Source organism: Mesoplodon mirus, assembly GCF_964341445.2.
Source record: "Mesoplodon mirus genome assembly, chromosome: 13".
Taxonomy (NCBI): domain Eukaryota; kingdom Metazoa; phylum Chordata; class Mammalia; order Artiodactyla; family Ziphiidae; genus Mesoplodon; species Mesoplodon mirus.
In genome coordinates, this window is record NC_138989.1 from 30694109 (window position 1) to 30712649 (window position 18541).

The 18541-nt window shown below is 41.7% G+C and overlaps 1 pseudogene across 1 annotated transcript; it reads left to right on the plus strand.

Annotated features, from left to right (window-relative positions):
* Window positions 1-13587: 13587 nt before the first annotated feature.
* On the plus strand, window positions 13588-16530 carry LOC309814931 (small ribosomal subunit protein uS2-like; annotated as a pseudogene). The gene has a single exon. The product of its transcript is annotated as a small ribosomal subunit protein uS2-like (transcript).
* Window positions 16531-18541: the final 2011 nt, after the last annotated feature.

Sequence of the window (18541 nt, forward strand, 5' to 3'; positions counted from 1 at the left end):
AAGAAACCTTGGAAGGGGCTTCCCTGGTGGTGCAGTGGTTGAGAGTCCACCTGCCGATGCAGGGGACGTGGGTTCGTGCCCCGGTCTGGGAAGATCCCGCATGCCGTGGAGTGGCTGGGCCCGTGAGCCATGGCCGCAGAGCCTGCGTGTCTGGAGCCTGTGCTCCGCAACGGGAGAGGCCACAGCAGTGAGAGGCCCGCGTACCGCAAAAAAAAAAAAAAAAAAAGAAAAGAAACCTTGGAAGACTTCCACAGGTAATACTTAGTGTGACGCTGCATACTTCCTCCAGAAGCTTTCCAGAATCACTAAAATGGCAGCTCTCAGTGTTATTTTAACTGACTGTAGTGGATGCCGCCTGTGTTCTGCTTATACCCCCTGGGTACGCACCATCACAGTATATTTTATTTATTTATCTTTTTAATTTTTATTTATTTATTTTTGGCTGTGTTGGGTCTTCATTGCTGCACGCGGGCTTTCTCTAGTTGCGGTGAGCGGGGGCTACTCTTCGTTGCAGTGAACAGGCTTCTCATTGCGGTGGCTTCTCTTGTTGAGGAGCACGGGCTCTAGGCACGCTGGTTTCAGTAGTTGTGGCTCGTGGGCTCTAGAGCGCAGGCTCAGTAGTTGTGGCACACGGGCTTAGTTGCTCCACGGCATGTGGGATCTTCCCGGACCAGGGCTCGAACCCGTGTCCCCTGCATTGGCAGGCGGATTCTTAACCACTGCACCACCAGGAAAGACCCCTCACAGTATGTTTAAGAACAACCTTACTGCAAGCACCCACCGCTCTCCCTGTGAGGGCTGCAGCCAGAAGTGCAGTGCAGCCCTCAGCCCATGACCGTGTGACCGGGAGGAATCGCCAAGTGTCCTCACCCTCCTTCGGCGGGAGAACTCTGAGCTGTGTTCTACACTCTCATCCATAGCTCCCCAGTGGCACTGAACCCTGGGGCCACCCAGGGGTAACCCACTCAATAACACTTCCTTGGGTCACCCCTCAAATCAACTACTTGGTCTCAAATTTTCATCTCAAAGTTGGCTTCTGGGGAAACCCAACTGAAGACCCTAGTGAACAAATAAACAGAGACCGGAGACTAAAGTCAGAGTCTAGTTGCGTTAGTCCCGCTGAAGCTGTCTTGCTCAAGAACTAGACATAACTTGGTGAAGAAGGTTCCAGTGAAGAATGCTGGGTAGGGGTGTGCACGACTTCTAAGCTGACTTGCTCCATGGGGTAGGTGGGATGAACAGGAGGGCTCAGGTCCAGCTGCTGGTGCTGAGAGAAAACTGGGCTCCAGGGCTGTAGCCAAAGGGTGTGGCAACAGGAGACTGCATTTTATGTCAGCAGCTGGCTGCAGAGACCAGCCTGCAGGAGTCCAGTCCCCTATCAGACAGGAGAGCACAGTGATGGTGAGTTCAAGTGGTGTTTGGACATCTAGGCAGCCACCAGTGATGGGGAACACTGTCGGGGGAGCTGGACTCCAGCACTGAGTCAGGGTCCAGGGCAGGGGGTTTCCCTTCTCCGAGGAGGAGCTGCAGAACAAAGCAGTCCGAGTCCTAGAGAGAGTCTGGTGCTGACCATGAAATAACACATGAACTCAGGCTACAGAACAAAATAGAAGTGAGTCTAAGACCAGGGCCTTGGGGACAGTGACAAAGGGCTCTGGAACCAGAGACTCTCTGGTTTGGAGCCAGGTCCCAGCTTTCCAGAAGGGTGACTTGTTCAGCTTTTCTGAGCTCGGTTTCCTCATCAGTAGAATGACGGTAACGGTTCCTCCCTCACGAAGTTGTGGAAGGGTTTTAGCAATAAAATGTGAAGTGGGAGCACGAGGTAAGTGTGTTCTTTCTCTGCCTGAGTAAGCTGGGGCAGCCCGGAGAGGCCACGCAGCCCCCCTGGAAACAGAACTTGCTTGGAACACAGAAAGAAGGTAAGGGTGTTCTCAGAAACATGGATGGTCAAGGAACGCCATCCCATCCTTTCTTAGTCACGCTGCTTCCTGGTACCAACCAACTGCTTCTGCTGAAATGATGCATCCCAGGCAGAGGAGGGAGGAAGCAGCAGGGCTGAAGTCACAACTGGGATGTTCAGCAGGCCGGCACACCTGAGAACAGGTGTGCGCATGCGTGCATGCACCAGACAGGTGGGGCAGAGAGAGGCGGTGGGGAAGGGGAGCCGCAGAGGTTGGTAGGGTGTCAGCTCATGTATCCCCACTAGAGGTTCAGCACTGAAGGCAGGGTGATGAGGATCGAGGTCTAGATGCTTCCTGCCTAAAGTCGGATTTGTCCTGGAGACTGGCTGAGGTCAAGGCTGGCGACAAGGACCAGATTGCTCCAGCAATGGGGAGAGGAAGGCTGGAGAAGCAGTGGACTTGGAAGGGCTCTACCAGATTTCAGCACCGAGACAGTAAATCTGCCAAGACCCGTGATCAGGGGCCATAATGACCTTCAAGGCACAGTGTTGAACTCAGGTACACAGTGAGGTTCAGGTACTAAATGATCAAGGTGGACCATTGCCAGTGTGCAGAGTGGATGTCAATGCCTGCTAATTATCAGCCCTGTGTCCAGGCATCTGTCAAAGGACTTCGTGAGTACATAACTGTGGGTGCTTCAGGTAATGATTAATACATAGGACTTGCGGAATGTTCCATTTCCAAGACACACTTATCAAGCTAAATTTGTATTAAGCCTGTTAGACAGGAGGGGAGGTTACAAAAACCAGAGGAATCTTCTGAGAAAGGTAGCTATTTAATCACAACACTTATGATGCTTGACTCGAACACACTTAAACTGACCTAGAAATCTAGAGAGGAAAAATACAAGCTGTACTTTTCTTACGTACATCGTTGCCTTATCTTTGAGTTGAGAGATGATTTTTTAAAAATGATTTACAGTTCTCAATAAATTTTTAGAATATTGACAAATAAAACAGTTGCTAACACCTATGAATCAACACAGAGCCTGGTTTCCTTCAGCAAAGCTGGGAGATTTCAGTCACCCAACCAAGCCCCACCTGTGCCCCAAGCAAGGTCCCAGGAGAGGTGGGTATGCTCTTGCTTTGGCCTCTTGACCTCCTGAGCTCTCCCAGCTCTCCAACAGCAAAAGCCCAAAATAGGGTCACTTCCACTGCTGCAGCTGACTCCAGGCATTATCACCCAAACCAAGACTGAAAGGTCCCCAGTAACACGGCAGGAGTACAAATATTTATTTTTAAATAAATTACTTTTTTCTGGCTCAATCAAAAAGTTTTTATAAGGTTTGATTTTAAACCACATGCAAATACACTAATCTCTGAAGGATTTGGCAGATTTATTTATTTTCTTCAATTCCTAGTTTTTTAAATGTAGACACAGATTTGCTTAGATTAACATTGATTCTCAGAGCCCCCAAAAGCTCAGCACAAAGGACAAGGTTAACTGATGAGGGGCCTGAAACAGATTGAGCAGGTGTCTCTGACAGAATGCTGACACGTCCCTGTCGCCTACCCGTTGGAAGTTGAAGCCATTACACTGTGAAAGCAAACACATTTTGGCGTTTAAACTCTACTGTGGAGTTTGATTTGCACCTTGGTTTTCTAGTTCCTGCTTCACAAAGAATAAATAGCAGAGTTCAGTGTAGCCTCTAGTAGACAATCTCCACCGTGTGCAACAGCCAGAGTCCAAGTCTCCATCAAAAGACACTGGTGGCCAGATGCTTTCCAATACGATCCCCAAGCCACTGGCCAGTGACGTGAGAGCAGCAGAGATGGAAGGAAAACGCTTAGAAATTCTTCTGTGAAAATGTCCCCTTTCTTCCTAAGACACATGTTCCTCCTGCCGAAAGAGGCTGTGTGCTTTGTTTGGTGTTTAAAGATGTTTAAAGGCAGATTTTTGGAGGCGGGGGCGGGGGGGATGTTTTCAGACCGACTTGACCAATCCCCTGTCCAATCTGAGTTTTTCTTCAAAAGGCTTTCAATTTCTTCTCTTGATATAATCTTCTTCGGGCTGAGGGCTGTTTTTCCTCCAACACTGTGGGTGTCTAGTTCAGAAACTACTAGTATCTTGTGGGTCATCACAGTGGACACTCTGGGGGTGACATCATCTAGGTTCATGCTGGGCGTCCAGTAGCGTTTGATCCACGTCATAACTGCAAACAGAAACTGAGGCTGCCTGGGCATATACCCAGAAAATATGAAACCTCTAATTCAAAAAGATAAATGCACCCCAGTGTTCATAGCAGCACTGTTTACAACAGCCAAGACATGGAAGCAACCTAAGTGTCCATCAACAGATGAATGGATAAAGAAGATGTGGTACATATGTACAATGGAATATTACTTAGCCAGAAGAATGAAATAATGCCATTTGCAGCAACATGGATGGACCTAGAGATTATCATACTAAGTGAAGTAAGTCAGACAGAGAAAGGCAAATATCACATGATATCACTTATAAGTGGAATCTAACAAAATGATACAAATGAACTTACTTACAAAACAGAAAGAGACTCACAGACATAGAAAACAAACTTATGGTTACCAAAGTGGGAAGAGTGGAGAGGGATAAATTAGGAGTTTGGGATTAACAGATACAAACTATTGTACTATACATAAAGTAGATAAACAATAAGGACCTACTGTATAGCGCAGCGAATTATAATAACCTATAATAGAAAAGAATATGAAAAAGAATATATATACTTGTATAACTGAATCACTTTGCTGTGCACCTGAAACACTGTAAATCAGCTATATTTCAATACCAAAAAACTTTAAAAACTAAAATTTAAAAAAAACAAGAAATTGAGCCTGGAGCTGTGCTCCGTTCCCATTGCTGAGGTGCAGCCCCACCCAAGGGCCCTGCAGGTTCTCTTCTTGGAACCCCAGGATACCTGAGACTCTGGTGAGCTGGTCAGGCTCTGTGACAAGCAGTAATGAGACTCTGAGTTCATTACTTTTATCTTTTGCAATATACTTTATAAGTATTTTTAATAAAGGTAATATAATATTGAAATAAAATTCAAGTCCAATTTACTTCCCTCCTCCTTTGCCTTCTTTCACTTTTTTCCCCAGAGGCAACTCCATGGAGTGTCCTCCAGTACACCGCTCTAAGCGTACATGTATCCATTGGCAATATATAGTGGTTTTTTTATTTTAAATAATTTGTATCATACTGTTTAAATTTTCTACAACCTGTTTCTTTTTTCTTCTCAGTGGTATGTTTTAGTGACCTATGTTAATAAGGTTAACACATAGAGACCTAGTTCATTTTTTAAATTGCTATTTTAATGTTCTTGGGCATATAAACTTTATTAATTATTTCTCTCTGATGGGTTTTAGATTGTTCTTTTGGTAGCTGTCTCTTAGCACTTATTTGCAAGTTTCTCTAGAGGAGGACTTTCTAGGTCACAAGGAATGTGAATTTTCAGCTTTACTGGATATTGGTAATTTGACATCAAAACAATTGTATTCATTTTCACTCCCACTAGTAGAATATGCAAGTTCCTCTTTTCCACTTCCTTTCCAACATCTCATATTGTCCGGTTTGACGTTTTGTAGACAATCAGAGGGATATAATGTGGCATCTAATTTAATTCGAGTTTCTCTTAGTGAGGAGGAGGACATGTTGTGAATTTTGGTGATTTTGTTTGCCTTTTCTCCTTCCTCTCCATATTTTTTGTCCATTCTTAAAAACTGGGGGTTTTGTTTTGCTGCTTTTTATTTCCTTGTGTTTCTTAGATACTTTGCAATACATGTTACAAATATCTTCTCCTAGTTTGTGGCTTGTTTTTTCAATCAAATCTTTAAGCTAAACTTTAATTTTGGCATCGTTTAAAAATTACATGAAAATTTCTAAGTCTTTTCCTTTACGATTCATACTTTCTGGCTTAAGAAATTCTGCTTAACTCAACGTCATGAAGATAATCTGTACATTTCCTTCTAATCATATAAAAGTTGTGCTTCACATATTTTGGTCTTTATTCTTTCTGGAGTTTATCTGTGAAAAGAGTGTTCAATAAGGTTCTAATTTTATTTATTTACAGATAACTTTCTGATTGTGCAAACAATTCAGGCTCACTGTTAAAATTCAACTAATCATTTAACATATGAAGAAAGACATTAAAAGTCACCTGAAATCCTACTGCCCCAAGAGAGTCCCCACTGATATCTTCAGTAACATTTGTCAATAGTCCCCTCTTCCCCCCTTGATAATGATCCTGCAGCTGTCACACAGGGAGGGGACTTTTCTAGCATTCAAGTAAACTTAAAGAATTAATACTAGAGCATCACTATTCATCAGGGAAATGCAAATCAAAACCACAATGAGATACCATCTCACACCTGTCAGAATGACCATCAACAGGAAGACCACAAATAACAAATGTTGGTGAGAATGTGGAGAAAAGAGAACCCTCTCACACTGTTGGTGGAAAGGTAAACTGGTGTAGCTACTATGGAAAACAGTATGGAGGTTTCTCAAAAAACTAAAAATAAAACTACCATATGACCCAGCAATTCCACTCCTGGGTGTAAAGCTGAAAAAAACCAAAACACTAATTCAAAAAGATACACGTACCCAATGTTCAAAGCAGCACTATTTACAATTGCCAAGATATGAAAACAACCTAAGTGTCCATCAACAGATGAATGGATAAAGGTTATGGCATACATATATCTATAAATGGAATACTACTCAGCCATAAAAAACAATGAAATTTTGCTATTTGCAGCAACCTGGATGGACCTGGAGGGCATTATGCTAAGTGAAATAGGTCAGACAGAAAAAGACAAATACTGTAGGATATCACTTATATGTGTAATCTAAAAAATACAATAAATTAGTGAATATAACAAAAAAGAAACAGGCCCACAGATACAGAGAACAAACTAGTGATGACCAGTGGGGAGGGGGAGAGGCAATACCGGGGTGGGGGAGTGGGAGGTACAGACTGTTGGGTGTAACATAGGCTCAAGAGAAATGCAAACCAAAACTACAATGAGGTATCACCTCACACCAGTCAGAATGGCCATCAACAAAAAATCTACAAACAACAAATGCTGGAGACGGTGTAGAGAAAAGGGAACCATCTTGCACTGTTGGTGGGAATGTAAATTGATACAGCCACTATGGAGAACAGTATGGAGGTTCGTTAAAAAACTAAAAATAGAACTGCCATATGACCCAGCAATCCCACTACTGGGCATATACACTGAAAAAACCATAATTCACAAAGAGTCATGTATCACAACTAGCTGCTGGACAATCATCGACAGGAAGACACTGGAACTCACCAAAAAAGACACCCCACATCCAAAGACAAAGGAGAAGCCACAGTGAGACAGTAGGAGGGGAGCAATCACAGTAAAATCCAATCCCATAACTGCTGGGTGAATGACTCACAGACTGGAGAACACTTACACCACAGAAGTCCACCCACTGCAGTGAAGGTTGTGAGCCCCACGTCAGGCTTCCCAACCTTGGGGTCTGGCAACGGGAGGAGGAATTCCTAGAGAATCAGACTTTGAAGGCTAGTGGGATTTGATTGCAGGACTTTGACAGGACTGGGGAAACAGACACTCCACTCTTGCAGGGCACACAAAAAGTAGTGTGCGCATCGGGACCCAGGGAAGGAGAAGTGACCCCAGGGGAGACTGAACCAGACCTACCTGCTGGTGTTGGAAGGTATCCTGCAGAGGCGAGGAGTGGCTGTGGCTCACCATGAGGACAAGGACACTGGCAGCAGAGGTTCTGGGGGTGCTCCTTGGCGTGAGCCCTCCCAGAGTCTGTCATTAGCCCCACCAGGGAGCCAGGGTAGGCTCCAGTGTTGGGTTGCCTCAGGCCAGGCAACCCAGCTCCACCCATCAGCAGTCAAGCAGATTAAAGTTTTACTGAGCTCTGCCCAACAGAGCAACAGTCAGCTCTACCCACCACCAGTCCCTCCCATCAGGAAACTTGCACAAGTCTCTAAGATAGCCTCATCCACCACAGGGCAGACAGCAAGAAGAACTACAATGCTACAACCTGGGGAACAAAAACCCCATTCACAGAAAGATAGACAAGATGAAAAGGGAGAGAGCTATGTACCAGATGAAGGAACAAGATAAAACCCCAGAAAAACAACTAAATGAAGTGGAGATAGGCAACCGTCCAGAAAAAGAATTCAGAATAATGATAGTGCTCCAGGACCATGGAAAAAGAATGGAGGAAAAGATCGAGAAGATGCAAGAAATGTTTAACATAAGACCTAGAAGAATTAAAGAACAAACAAGCAGAGATGAACAAAACAATAACTGAAATGAAAACTACACTGGAAGGAATCAATAGCAGAATAACTGAGGCAGAAGAACAGATAAGTGACCTGGAAAACAGAATGGTGGAATTCACTGCTGCGGAAAAGAATAAAGAAAAAAGAATGAAAAGCAATGAAGACAGCCTAAGAGACCTCTAGGACAACATTAAACGCAACAACATTCACATTATAGGGGTCCCAGAAGGAGAAGAGAGAGAGAAAGGACCAGAGAATATATTTGAAGAGATAACAGTCGAAAACTTCACTAACATGGGAAAGGAAATAGCCAGCCAAGTCCAGGAAGCACAGTGAATCCTATACAGGATAAACCCAAGGATAAACACGCCAAGACACAGTAATCAAATTGGCAAAAATTAAAGACAAAGAAAAATTATTGAAAGCAGGAGGGGAAAAATGACAAATAACATACAAGGGCACTCCCATAAGGTTAACAGCTGACTTCTCAGCAGCAACTCTACAAGCCAGAAGGGAGTGGCATGATATACTTAAAGTGATGAAAGGGAAGAACCTACAACCAAGATTACTCTACCCGGCAAGAATCTCATTCAGATTTGATGGAGAAATCAAAAGCTTTACAGACAAGCAAAAGCTAAGAGAATTCAGCACCATCAGACCAGCTCTACAACAAATTCTAAAGGAACTTCTCTAAGTGGGAACATAAGAGAAGAAAAGGACCTACGAAAACCCAAAACAATTAAGAAAATGGTCATAGGGACATACATATCGATAATTACCTTAAATGTGAACGGATTACATGCTCCAACCAAAAGACACAGGCTTGCTGAATGGATACAAAAACAAGACCCAGGGCTTCCCTGGTGGCGCAGTGGTTGAGAATCTGCCTGCCAATGCAGGGGACATGGGTTCGAGCCCTGGTCTGGGAAGATCCCACATGCCGCGGAGCAACTAGCCCCGTGAGCCACAATTACTGAGCCTGTGCGTCTGGAGCCTGTGCTCCGCAACAAGAAAGGCCGCGATAGTCAGAGGCCCACCCACCGCAATGAGGAGTGGCCCCCACTTGCCGCAACTAGAGAAAGCCCTCGCACAGAAACAAAGAGCCAACACAGCCATAAATAAATAAATTAATTAATTAATTTAAAAAAAAAAAGAACAAGACCCATATATATGCTGTCTACAAGAGACCCACTTCAGACCTAGGGACACATACAGACTGAAAGTGAGGGGATGGAAAAAGATATTCCATGTAAATGGAAGTCAAAAGAAAGCTGGAGTAGCAATACTCATATCAGATAAAATAGACTTTAAAATAAAGAATGTTACAAGAGACAAGGAAGGACACTACATAATGATCAAGGGTTCAATCCAAGAAGAAGATATAACAATTATAAATATATATGCACCCAACACAGGAGCGCCTCAATACATAAGGCAACTGCTAACAGCTATAAAAGAGGAAATCGACAGTAACACAATAATAGTGGGGGACTTTAACACCTGACTTACACCAATGGACAGATCATCCAAAATGAAAATAAATAAGGAAACAGAAGCTTTAAATGACACAATAGACCAGATAGATTTAATTGATATTTATAGGACATTCCATCCAAAACCAGCAGATTACACTTTCTTCTCAAGTGCGCACGGAACATTTTCCAGGATAGATCACATATTGGGTCACAAATCAAGCCTCAGTAAATTTAAGAAAATTGAAATCATATCAAGCATCTTTTCTGACCACAACGCTGTGAGATTAGAAATGAATCACAGGGAAAAAAACGTAAAAAACACGAACACATAGAGGCTAAAAATATGTTACTAAATAACCAAGAGATCACTGAACAAATCAAAGAGGAAATCAAAAAATACCTAGAGACAAATGACAATGAAAACATGATGATCCAAAACCTATGGAATGCAGCAAAAGCAGTTCTAAGAGGGAAGTTTATAGCTATACAAGCCTACCTCAAGAAAGAAGAAAAATCTCAAATAAACAATCTAACCTTACATCTAAAGGAACTAGAGGAAAAAGAACAAACAAAACCCAAAGTTAGCAGAAGGAAAGAAATCATAAAGATCAGAGCAGAAATAAATGAAATAGAAACAAAGAAAACAACAGCAAACGTCAATAAAACTAAAAGCTGGTTCTTTGAGAAGATAAACAAAATTGATAAACCATTATACAGACTCATCAAGACACAGAGGGAGAGGACTCAAATCAATAAAATTAGAAATGAAAAAGGAGAAGTTACAACGGACACCGCAGAAATACAAAGCATCCTAAGATACTACTACAAGCAACTCTATGCCAATAAAATGGACAACCTGGAAGAAATGGACAAATTCTTAGAAAGGTATAACCTTCCAAGACTGAACCAGGAAGAAATAGAAAATATGAACAGACCGATCACAAGTAATGAAATTGAAACTGTGATTAAAAATCTTCCAACAAACAAAAGTCCAGGTCCAGATGGCTTCACAGGTGAATTCTATCAAACATTTAGAGAAGAGCTAACACCCATCCTTCTCAAACTCTTCCAAAAAATTGCAGAGGGAGGAACACTCCCAAACTCATTCTATGAGGCCACCATCACCCTGATACCAAAACCAGAAAAAGATAATAAAAGATAATAAAAAAGAAAAAGATAATAAAAAAGATAAAAAAAGAAAATTACAGACCAATATCACTGATGAATATAGATGCAAAAATCCTCAACAAAATACTAGCAAACAGAATCCAAAAGCACATTAAAAGGATCATACACCATGATCAAGTGGTATTTACCCCAGGGACGCAAGGATTCTTCAATATATGGAAATCAATCAATGTGATACACCATATTAACAAACTGAAGAATAAAAACCATATGATCGTCTCAATAGATGCAGCAAAACCTTTGGACAAAATTGAACACCGATTTATGATAAAAATTCTCCAGAGAGTGGGCATAGAGGGAACATACCTCAACATAATAAAGGCCATATATGATAAACCCACAGCAAACATCATTCTCAATGGTGAAAAACTGAAAGCATTTCCTCTAAGACCAGGAACAAGACAAGGATGTCCACTCTCACCACTATTATTCAACACAGTTTTGGAAGTCCTAGCCATGGCAATCAGAGAAGAAAAAGAAATAAAAGAAATACAAATTGGAAAAGAAGTAAAACTGTTACTGTTTACAGATGACATGATACTATACATAGAGAACCCTAAAAATGCCACCAGAAAATTACTAGAGCTAATCAATGAATTTGGTAATGTTGCAGGATACAAAATTAATGCAGAGAAATCTCTTACATTCCTATACACTAATGATGAAAAATCTGAAATAGAAATTAAGGAAACACTCCCATTTACCATTGCAACAAAAAAAATAAAATACCTAGGAAAAAACCTACCTAGGGAGACAAAAGACCTGTATGCAGAAAACTATAAGACACTGATGAAAGAAATTAAAGATGATAACAGATGGAGAGATATACCATGGTCTTGGATTGGAAGAAGCAATATTGTGAAAATGGCTATACTACCCAAAGCAATCTACAGATTCAATGCAATCCCTATCAAATTACCAATGGCATTCTTTACGGAACTAGAACACAAAATCTAAAATTTGTATGGAGAGACAAAAGACCCCGAATAGCCAAAGCAGTCTTGAGGGAAAAAAACGGAGCTGGAGGAATCAGACTCCCTGACTTCAGACTATACTACAAAGCTACAGGAATCAAGACAATATGGTACTGACACAAAAACAGAAACATAGCAATGGAACAAGATAGAAAGCCCAGAGATAAGCACATGCACCTATGGTCAACTAGTCTATGACAAAGGAGGCAAGGATATACAATGGAGAAAAGACAGTCTCTTCAATAAGTGGTGCTGGTAAAACTGGACAGCTACATGTAAAAGAATGAAATTAGAACACTCGCTAACAGCATACACAAAAATAAACTCAAAATGGATTAGAGACCTAAATGTAAGACCAGACACTATAAAACTCTTAGAGGAAAGCATAGGAAGAACACTTTTTGACATAAATCACAGCAAGATCTTTTTTGACCCACCTCCTAGATTAATGGAAATAAAAACAAAAATAAACAAATGGGACCTAATGAAACTTAAAAGCTTTTGCATAGCAAAAGAAACCATAAACAAGACGAAAAGACAACCTTCAGAATGGGAGAAAATATTTGCAAATGAATCAACGAACAAAGGATTAATCTCCAAAATATATAAACAGCTCATGCAGCTCAATATTAAAGAAACAAACAACCCAATCCAAAAATAGGCAGAAGACCTAAATAGACATTTCTCCAAAGAAGACATATAGATGGCCAAGAAGCACATGAAAAGATGCTCAACATCACTAATTATTAGAGAAATGCAAACCAAAACTACAATGAGGTATCACCTCACACTAGTTAGAATGGGTATCATCAGAAAATCTACAAACAACTAATGCTGGAGAGGGTGTGGATAAAAGCGAGCCCTCTTGCACTGTTGGTGGGAATGTAAATTGATACAGCCACTATGGAGAACAGTATGGAGGTTCCTTAAAAAACTAAAACTAGAATTACTATATGATCCAGCAATCCCACTACTGGGCATATATCCAGAGAAAACCATAGTTCAAAGAGATGCATGCACCCCAATGTTCACTGCAGCACTATTTACAATAGCCAGGTTATGGAAGCAACCTAAATGCCCATCAACAGCCTAATGGATAAAGAACTGTGGTACATATATACAATGGAATATTACTCAGCCTTAATAAAAAGGAACGAAATTGAGTTATTTGTAGTGAGGTGGATGGACCTAGAGTCTGTCATACAGAGTGAAGTAAATCAGAAAGAGAAAAACAAATACCGTATGCTAACACATATATATGGAATCTAAAAAAAAAAAAGGTTCTGAAGAACCTAGGGGCAGGACAGGAATAAAGACGCAGACATAGAGAATGGACTTGAGAACACAGGGAGAGGGAAGGGTAAGCTGGGATGAAGTGAGAGCGTGGCATGGACATATATACACTACCAAACGTAAAACAGATAGCTAGTGGGAAGCAGCTGCATAGCACAGGAAGATCAGCTCGGTGCTTTGTGACCACCTACAGGGGTGGGATAGGGAGGGTGGGGGGAGGGAGACGCAAGAGGGAGGAGATATGGGGACATATGTATACGTATAGCTGATTCACTTTGTTATACAGCAGAAACTAACACAATATTGTAAAGCAATTATACTCCAATAAAGATGTTAACAAAAAAGAAAAGATAGGCTCAGGGATGTATTGTACAACACAGGGAATATAGCCAATATTTTGTATTTACTGTAAATGGAATGTTACCTTTAAAATTATATTAAAAAAAATTTTTTTTAAAGAGTACTAGCTTTCTTTCTGCATCAGTCAGACAGGGGTCCATACGGCATTGTTCTGGATTCCCATCGTAACTTAAAGGGAAACGTTCACAATGTCTGGAACTCTTGATGTCCTGCAAAAGAAGGAGGAGAATGTCCTCAAATTTCTTGCAACAGAAACCCACTTAGGTGGCACCAACCTAGACTTCCAAATGGAACAGTACATCTACAAAAGGAAAAGTGATGGCATCTACATAATAAATCTGAAGAGAACCTGGGAGAAGCTTCTGTTGGCAGCTCGTGCCACTGTTGCCATTGAAAACCCAGCTGATGTCAGTGTCGTATCCTCCAGGAATACTGGCCAGCGCGCTGTCCTGAAGTTTGCTGCTGCCGCTGGAGCCACTCCTATTGCTGGCTGCTTCACTCCTGGAACCTTCACTAACCAAAGCCAGGCAGCCTTCCGGAGCCAAGACCTCTGGTGATTACTGATCCCAGGGCTGACCACCAGCCTCTCACAGAGGCCTCTTATGTTAACCTGCCTACCATTGCTCTGTGTAACACAGACTCTCCTCTGCATTATGTGGACATTGCCATCGCACGCAACAACAAGGGAGCTCACTCAGTGGGTCTGATGTGGTGGATGTTTGCCCGGGAAGTTCTGCGCATGTGTGGCACCATCTCCCGTGAACACTCATGGGAGGTCATGCCTGATGTCTACTTCTACAGAGATCCTAAAGAGACTGAAAAGGAAGAGCAGGTGGCAGCTGAGAAGGCTGTGACCAAGGAGAAATTTCAGGGTGAATGGACCGCCCCACCTCCCGAGTTCACTGCTCCTCAGCCTGAGGTCGCAAACTGGTCCGAAGGTGTGCAGGTGCCCTCTGTGCCCCACTGAAGGCTGGTCTGCACCTCCCACTGCTCAGGCCACTGAGTGGGTAGGAACAACCACTGGGTGGTCTTAAGCTGTTCTTCCACAATCTCTTAGAATGGAAATAAGCTGACGGAAAGTAAACGGTTTCAAAAAAAAAAAAAAAAAAAGAATACTAGATCTGGATATCATTTACAGAATTTGAAGTATCAGCTTACAGGATTTTCAAGTTAGAGTACATCATGTGATTGCCTCATTTCATTAAGCAATGTAAATAAGTAAAAAGAATAAAAAGGAGCATCGAGTGAGAAGTTAGGATTTCCCAGGAAAAGCCAGTTCTCTATGGTTTGGGGAAGTATAGCACTAAGAACTGCCAGTTTTTGAAACCAGAGCACAAGTTCTCCTAGTCTCACATCCAGCATGCTAGGTTCATCTTGTTAAATGTTTTCCAATTAAGACCACTGATAGTGCCTCTAACAAATAACTTATCTTTAATTTTGTCACTGAAGTATGTAAGTAAAAACAGCCAATTCCTAGAAAAGCTCTAACTAATTTGATAAAATGTGAGTACCTGCATCACTCTATTTTGGAGATTCTGTGGAAAGAAGTCATTTATCAAATTTCATTACCATCAAGAAACAGGCCATATCTTTCCTCTGCATACACGAATATCACTTGCTGTTCTTCATGAACTCATATGTAAACTCCTCTGTGGGTACATTAAAAATACATTTGATTTTTGAATTAAAAGATTATCAAACCCATATATAGATCACGTTTATCAGCATGCGGGATGAGAGTTTGCCTTTATGTAGCCGTTTTACAATATACAAAGCATGGATTTTTGCAAATGTATCCGGTCATTACTAATTTCTGTGCCAAAGTGGTGTGAAAACGTTTTAAATGACTAGAATATTCAGTGCAGAGTTCAGTTAAAAATTGCAGAACTGTATGAAGAGATCTGGAAGAGCTACCTAAGGATTAAGTCCCTCATCCCGAATGTAGCCATGGAGCTGAATTCGGAACGAACCCAGGCTGCTAGACTGCATCACTGGTCCACCCACGCAGATCTGGAAAGCTATTTTCCTTGAGGACACTGCTAAGGAGAAAAGAGGAAATTGTCTCTATATGTGTTTCTGAGATGACTTCAAGGGGTTTTTAGTGGGCAAGGAATTTCCAGCGTGCGGGTTTGTTTGTTTTTGTGTCTCATCTGAAAGTGTGGTTTTCAACTAGCTTGGTGCTGTCACGACCGTCATTTTACTTGACCTCTTTTTTTCAACAGGCGTAAGGCAAGGCTGAGCTCATACTTTCATGAGAGCCACTCTGCCATCTAAGCAGAACGAACGCTGTTAGAAGAGCACAAATTGTTTTAAACAAAAATCCAGCAGCCAGCAGTTTCTTTTGACCACAGCGGTTTTTTCCTCCTGCTCGTTCTGCTGAAACAGCAGCGTTGCTGTACACTGCAAGTCTCTACCTTCTGCTCGAATTTGCTGTTCCTCTGATGAGAATTGTGCGTGTGAGGACGTTTTGTTTCGGGTGTGTTAAGGGTTGCACATGCAGCTGGATTTCAACTTTCTAAAGATGTGGGTCTGTCCCTCATTTCCATATCTTCTCCTCTAAAGGATCCAACCCGGGGCTGTCGTAGGTGCTGGATTATTGCCGGTTGAGTGAATGTGAGATTGAATAAATGAGTGACTGAGCAGGTATTTCCAGTCTCCTGTTTTGTAAACTAAACAGTGCAAGCTGGATGGGATCCGTTTCAATTACAGAGCAGGATCTGTGCCATGCAGAAATAAAAAGATGAGAACAAGACTCCAACAAGATGAGGCAGGAGCTGGAGTTCACCAATTCCTTAGTGATGGTGGTTTAGATCTGTGTAGACGTATGTCATAGGGTATGTACGTGTGTGTATGTACAGATAGTATGTGTTATGTATGTAATTATACACACATTCATGTAATTATTTCTATAGTTCTATGTGCTGTGTATTATGTATACATGTAGGACATCTATATAAGCACATATGTATCATGTATGTGTGTATATACATGTGTGTATGTATGTGTAGATGTGTACAAATATATATATGTATATATATATATATATATATTTCAAATAATTTGCAGCAGAGTTCCTCTTGACAACTATCTTTGCTTAGAAAAATACCTTCCACTTGTGGGTGGAAACGAAGTAAAGTCATAGCTAAACAAATTTGAATCTAAACATCCAGAGGAATCTGGGAGTCAAGAGAGTAGAAGGGAAAGAGGTTGAAGAGAGAGGTAGGATTCTACGCTTTGCTTGGGAAAGTCGTCTGGGGGGAAAGCAGAGAAAAGAGGCTGAATTCCAGGTCTGGGTTGGTCCAAAGCAGAAAGAAGATGCCGACAGTGGAAGTGGCCCCCAAGAGAGATGTGAGCTCAGCCAGAGCAGTATTTTGTAACTGAAAGTGAATACCAGTCTATAAAATCTCAAAAATTAATAAGTAAATCTGGGGCAATCATTAGACCTCTCACTGACTTGGGAAGAAGGCTCAAACAAATTTTCATTAAACCTTAGAAGTCGCTGGCACTTCAACTTATGTCTCTGGGTTCCTTAAATCCAGCGTAGGGTGAGGATTGAGAAACCCTCTCTTCATTCCAACAAATCAGCTCATGTGGGCTCTTCCTAAGGCCCAGAGTGACAAAGAAGACAAAAGCAAGAAGATAAACAAATAAACTAAGCCCACAGCCTCTTCCAGGGGTTGTTAACAATAGATTTTGAAGACCTACTAAGCAGCTCCAGTCCTGACCTGGTGCTGAACCTGAGCCCTCCACATGGAACGTCCCTGACTCATACCTGTGCCCAGAGGCCTCACCTGAGCAATGAGGCGAGGATGGGGCTAGGGGGGCAACCTGGGACAATACAGTAGCTTAGTCAAAATGGTCACAGCCTTGTGGTGGAGTCTTTTCACCTTTCCCCCCAGGGCTCTATTAGTTCATATATTAAAACAGCAAGGTGATTTTATACTTGTAGACAGAGATGGTCACTGTTCCTGTTTGACAAATGAGAGGGCTGAGGCTTCAGCTTGCTCAGCACCAGCAGAGCAGGATTCTGGGTGAGGAATTATGATTCCTTGGGGTGGGCTTGGTTCACTGGACACCATTGTCCTTCTCTACAAAGGGTGTATTGTGCAATGTTTACAAAAGCACTTTTAGGAAGAGTTCAATGTCTATTTCTATCTTGGTGCGAATGTGGGTGAATGTATATGAGCGGTGGCAGAGTCCCCTGGTAGAGGGAGAAGGGAATTTACACTTGCTGTGTTCCTACCAGAGCCCAGGACTGAGTTCCTTACCTACATCACCTGCGCTGAGAGATTAAAGCAGCAGCAACGGACTTTCTGGGGTGATGTAATGTTCTATAACTTAATACGACGACCATACAGGGTGTGCATTTGTCAAAAGGCAACAACTGGTCCATTTAAGATTTGGGCTTTTCATTCTTTCAAAATTTTACCTCAAAAGAAGTAGAACCATAAACAGATACTGAACTCTGGTCAATGATATAGATGCTAGAGTGTTTAGCTGTGAAATGTTCTTATGTCCAAGGCTTACCTTGGTTTTTTTTTTTTAATTAAAAAAATTGAACTGTAGTTGATGTACAATATTATATGTTACAGATGTACAATAGAGTGATTCACAGTTTTAAAGATTATACTCCATTTATAGTTATTATAGAATATTGGCTATATTCCGTGTTGTACAATATATGCTTGTAGCTTATTTTATACGTAATAGTTTGTACCTCTTAATCCCCTACCCCTGTACTGCCCCTCCCCGCTTCCCGTTCCTCACTGGTAACCACTAATTAATTTGTTTTCTATATCTGTGGGCATGCTTTTTTCTTATATTCACTAGTTTTTTGTATTTTCTTTAGATTCCACATAAGTGATATTATACAGTAGTTGTCTTTTCTGACTTATTTCACTTAATACCCTCCAAGTCTATCCATGTTGCTGCAAATGGCAAAATTTCATTGTTTTTTTATGGCTGAGTAGTATTCCATTGCATATACATACATATATGTATGTATACCACATCTTCTTT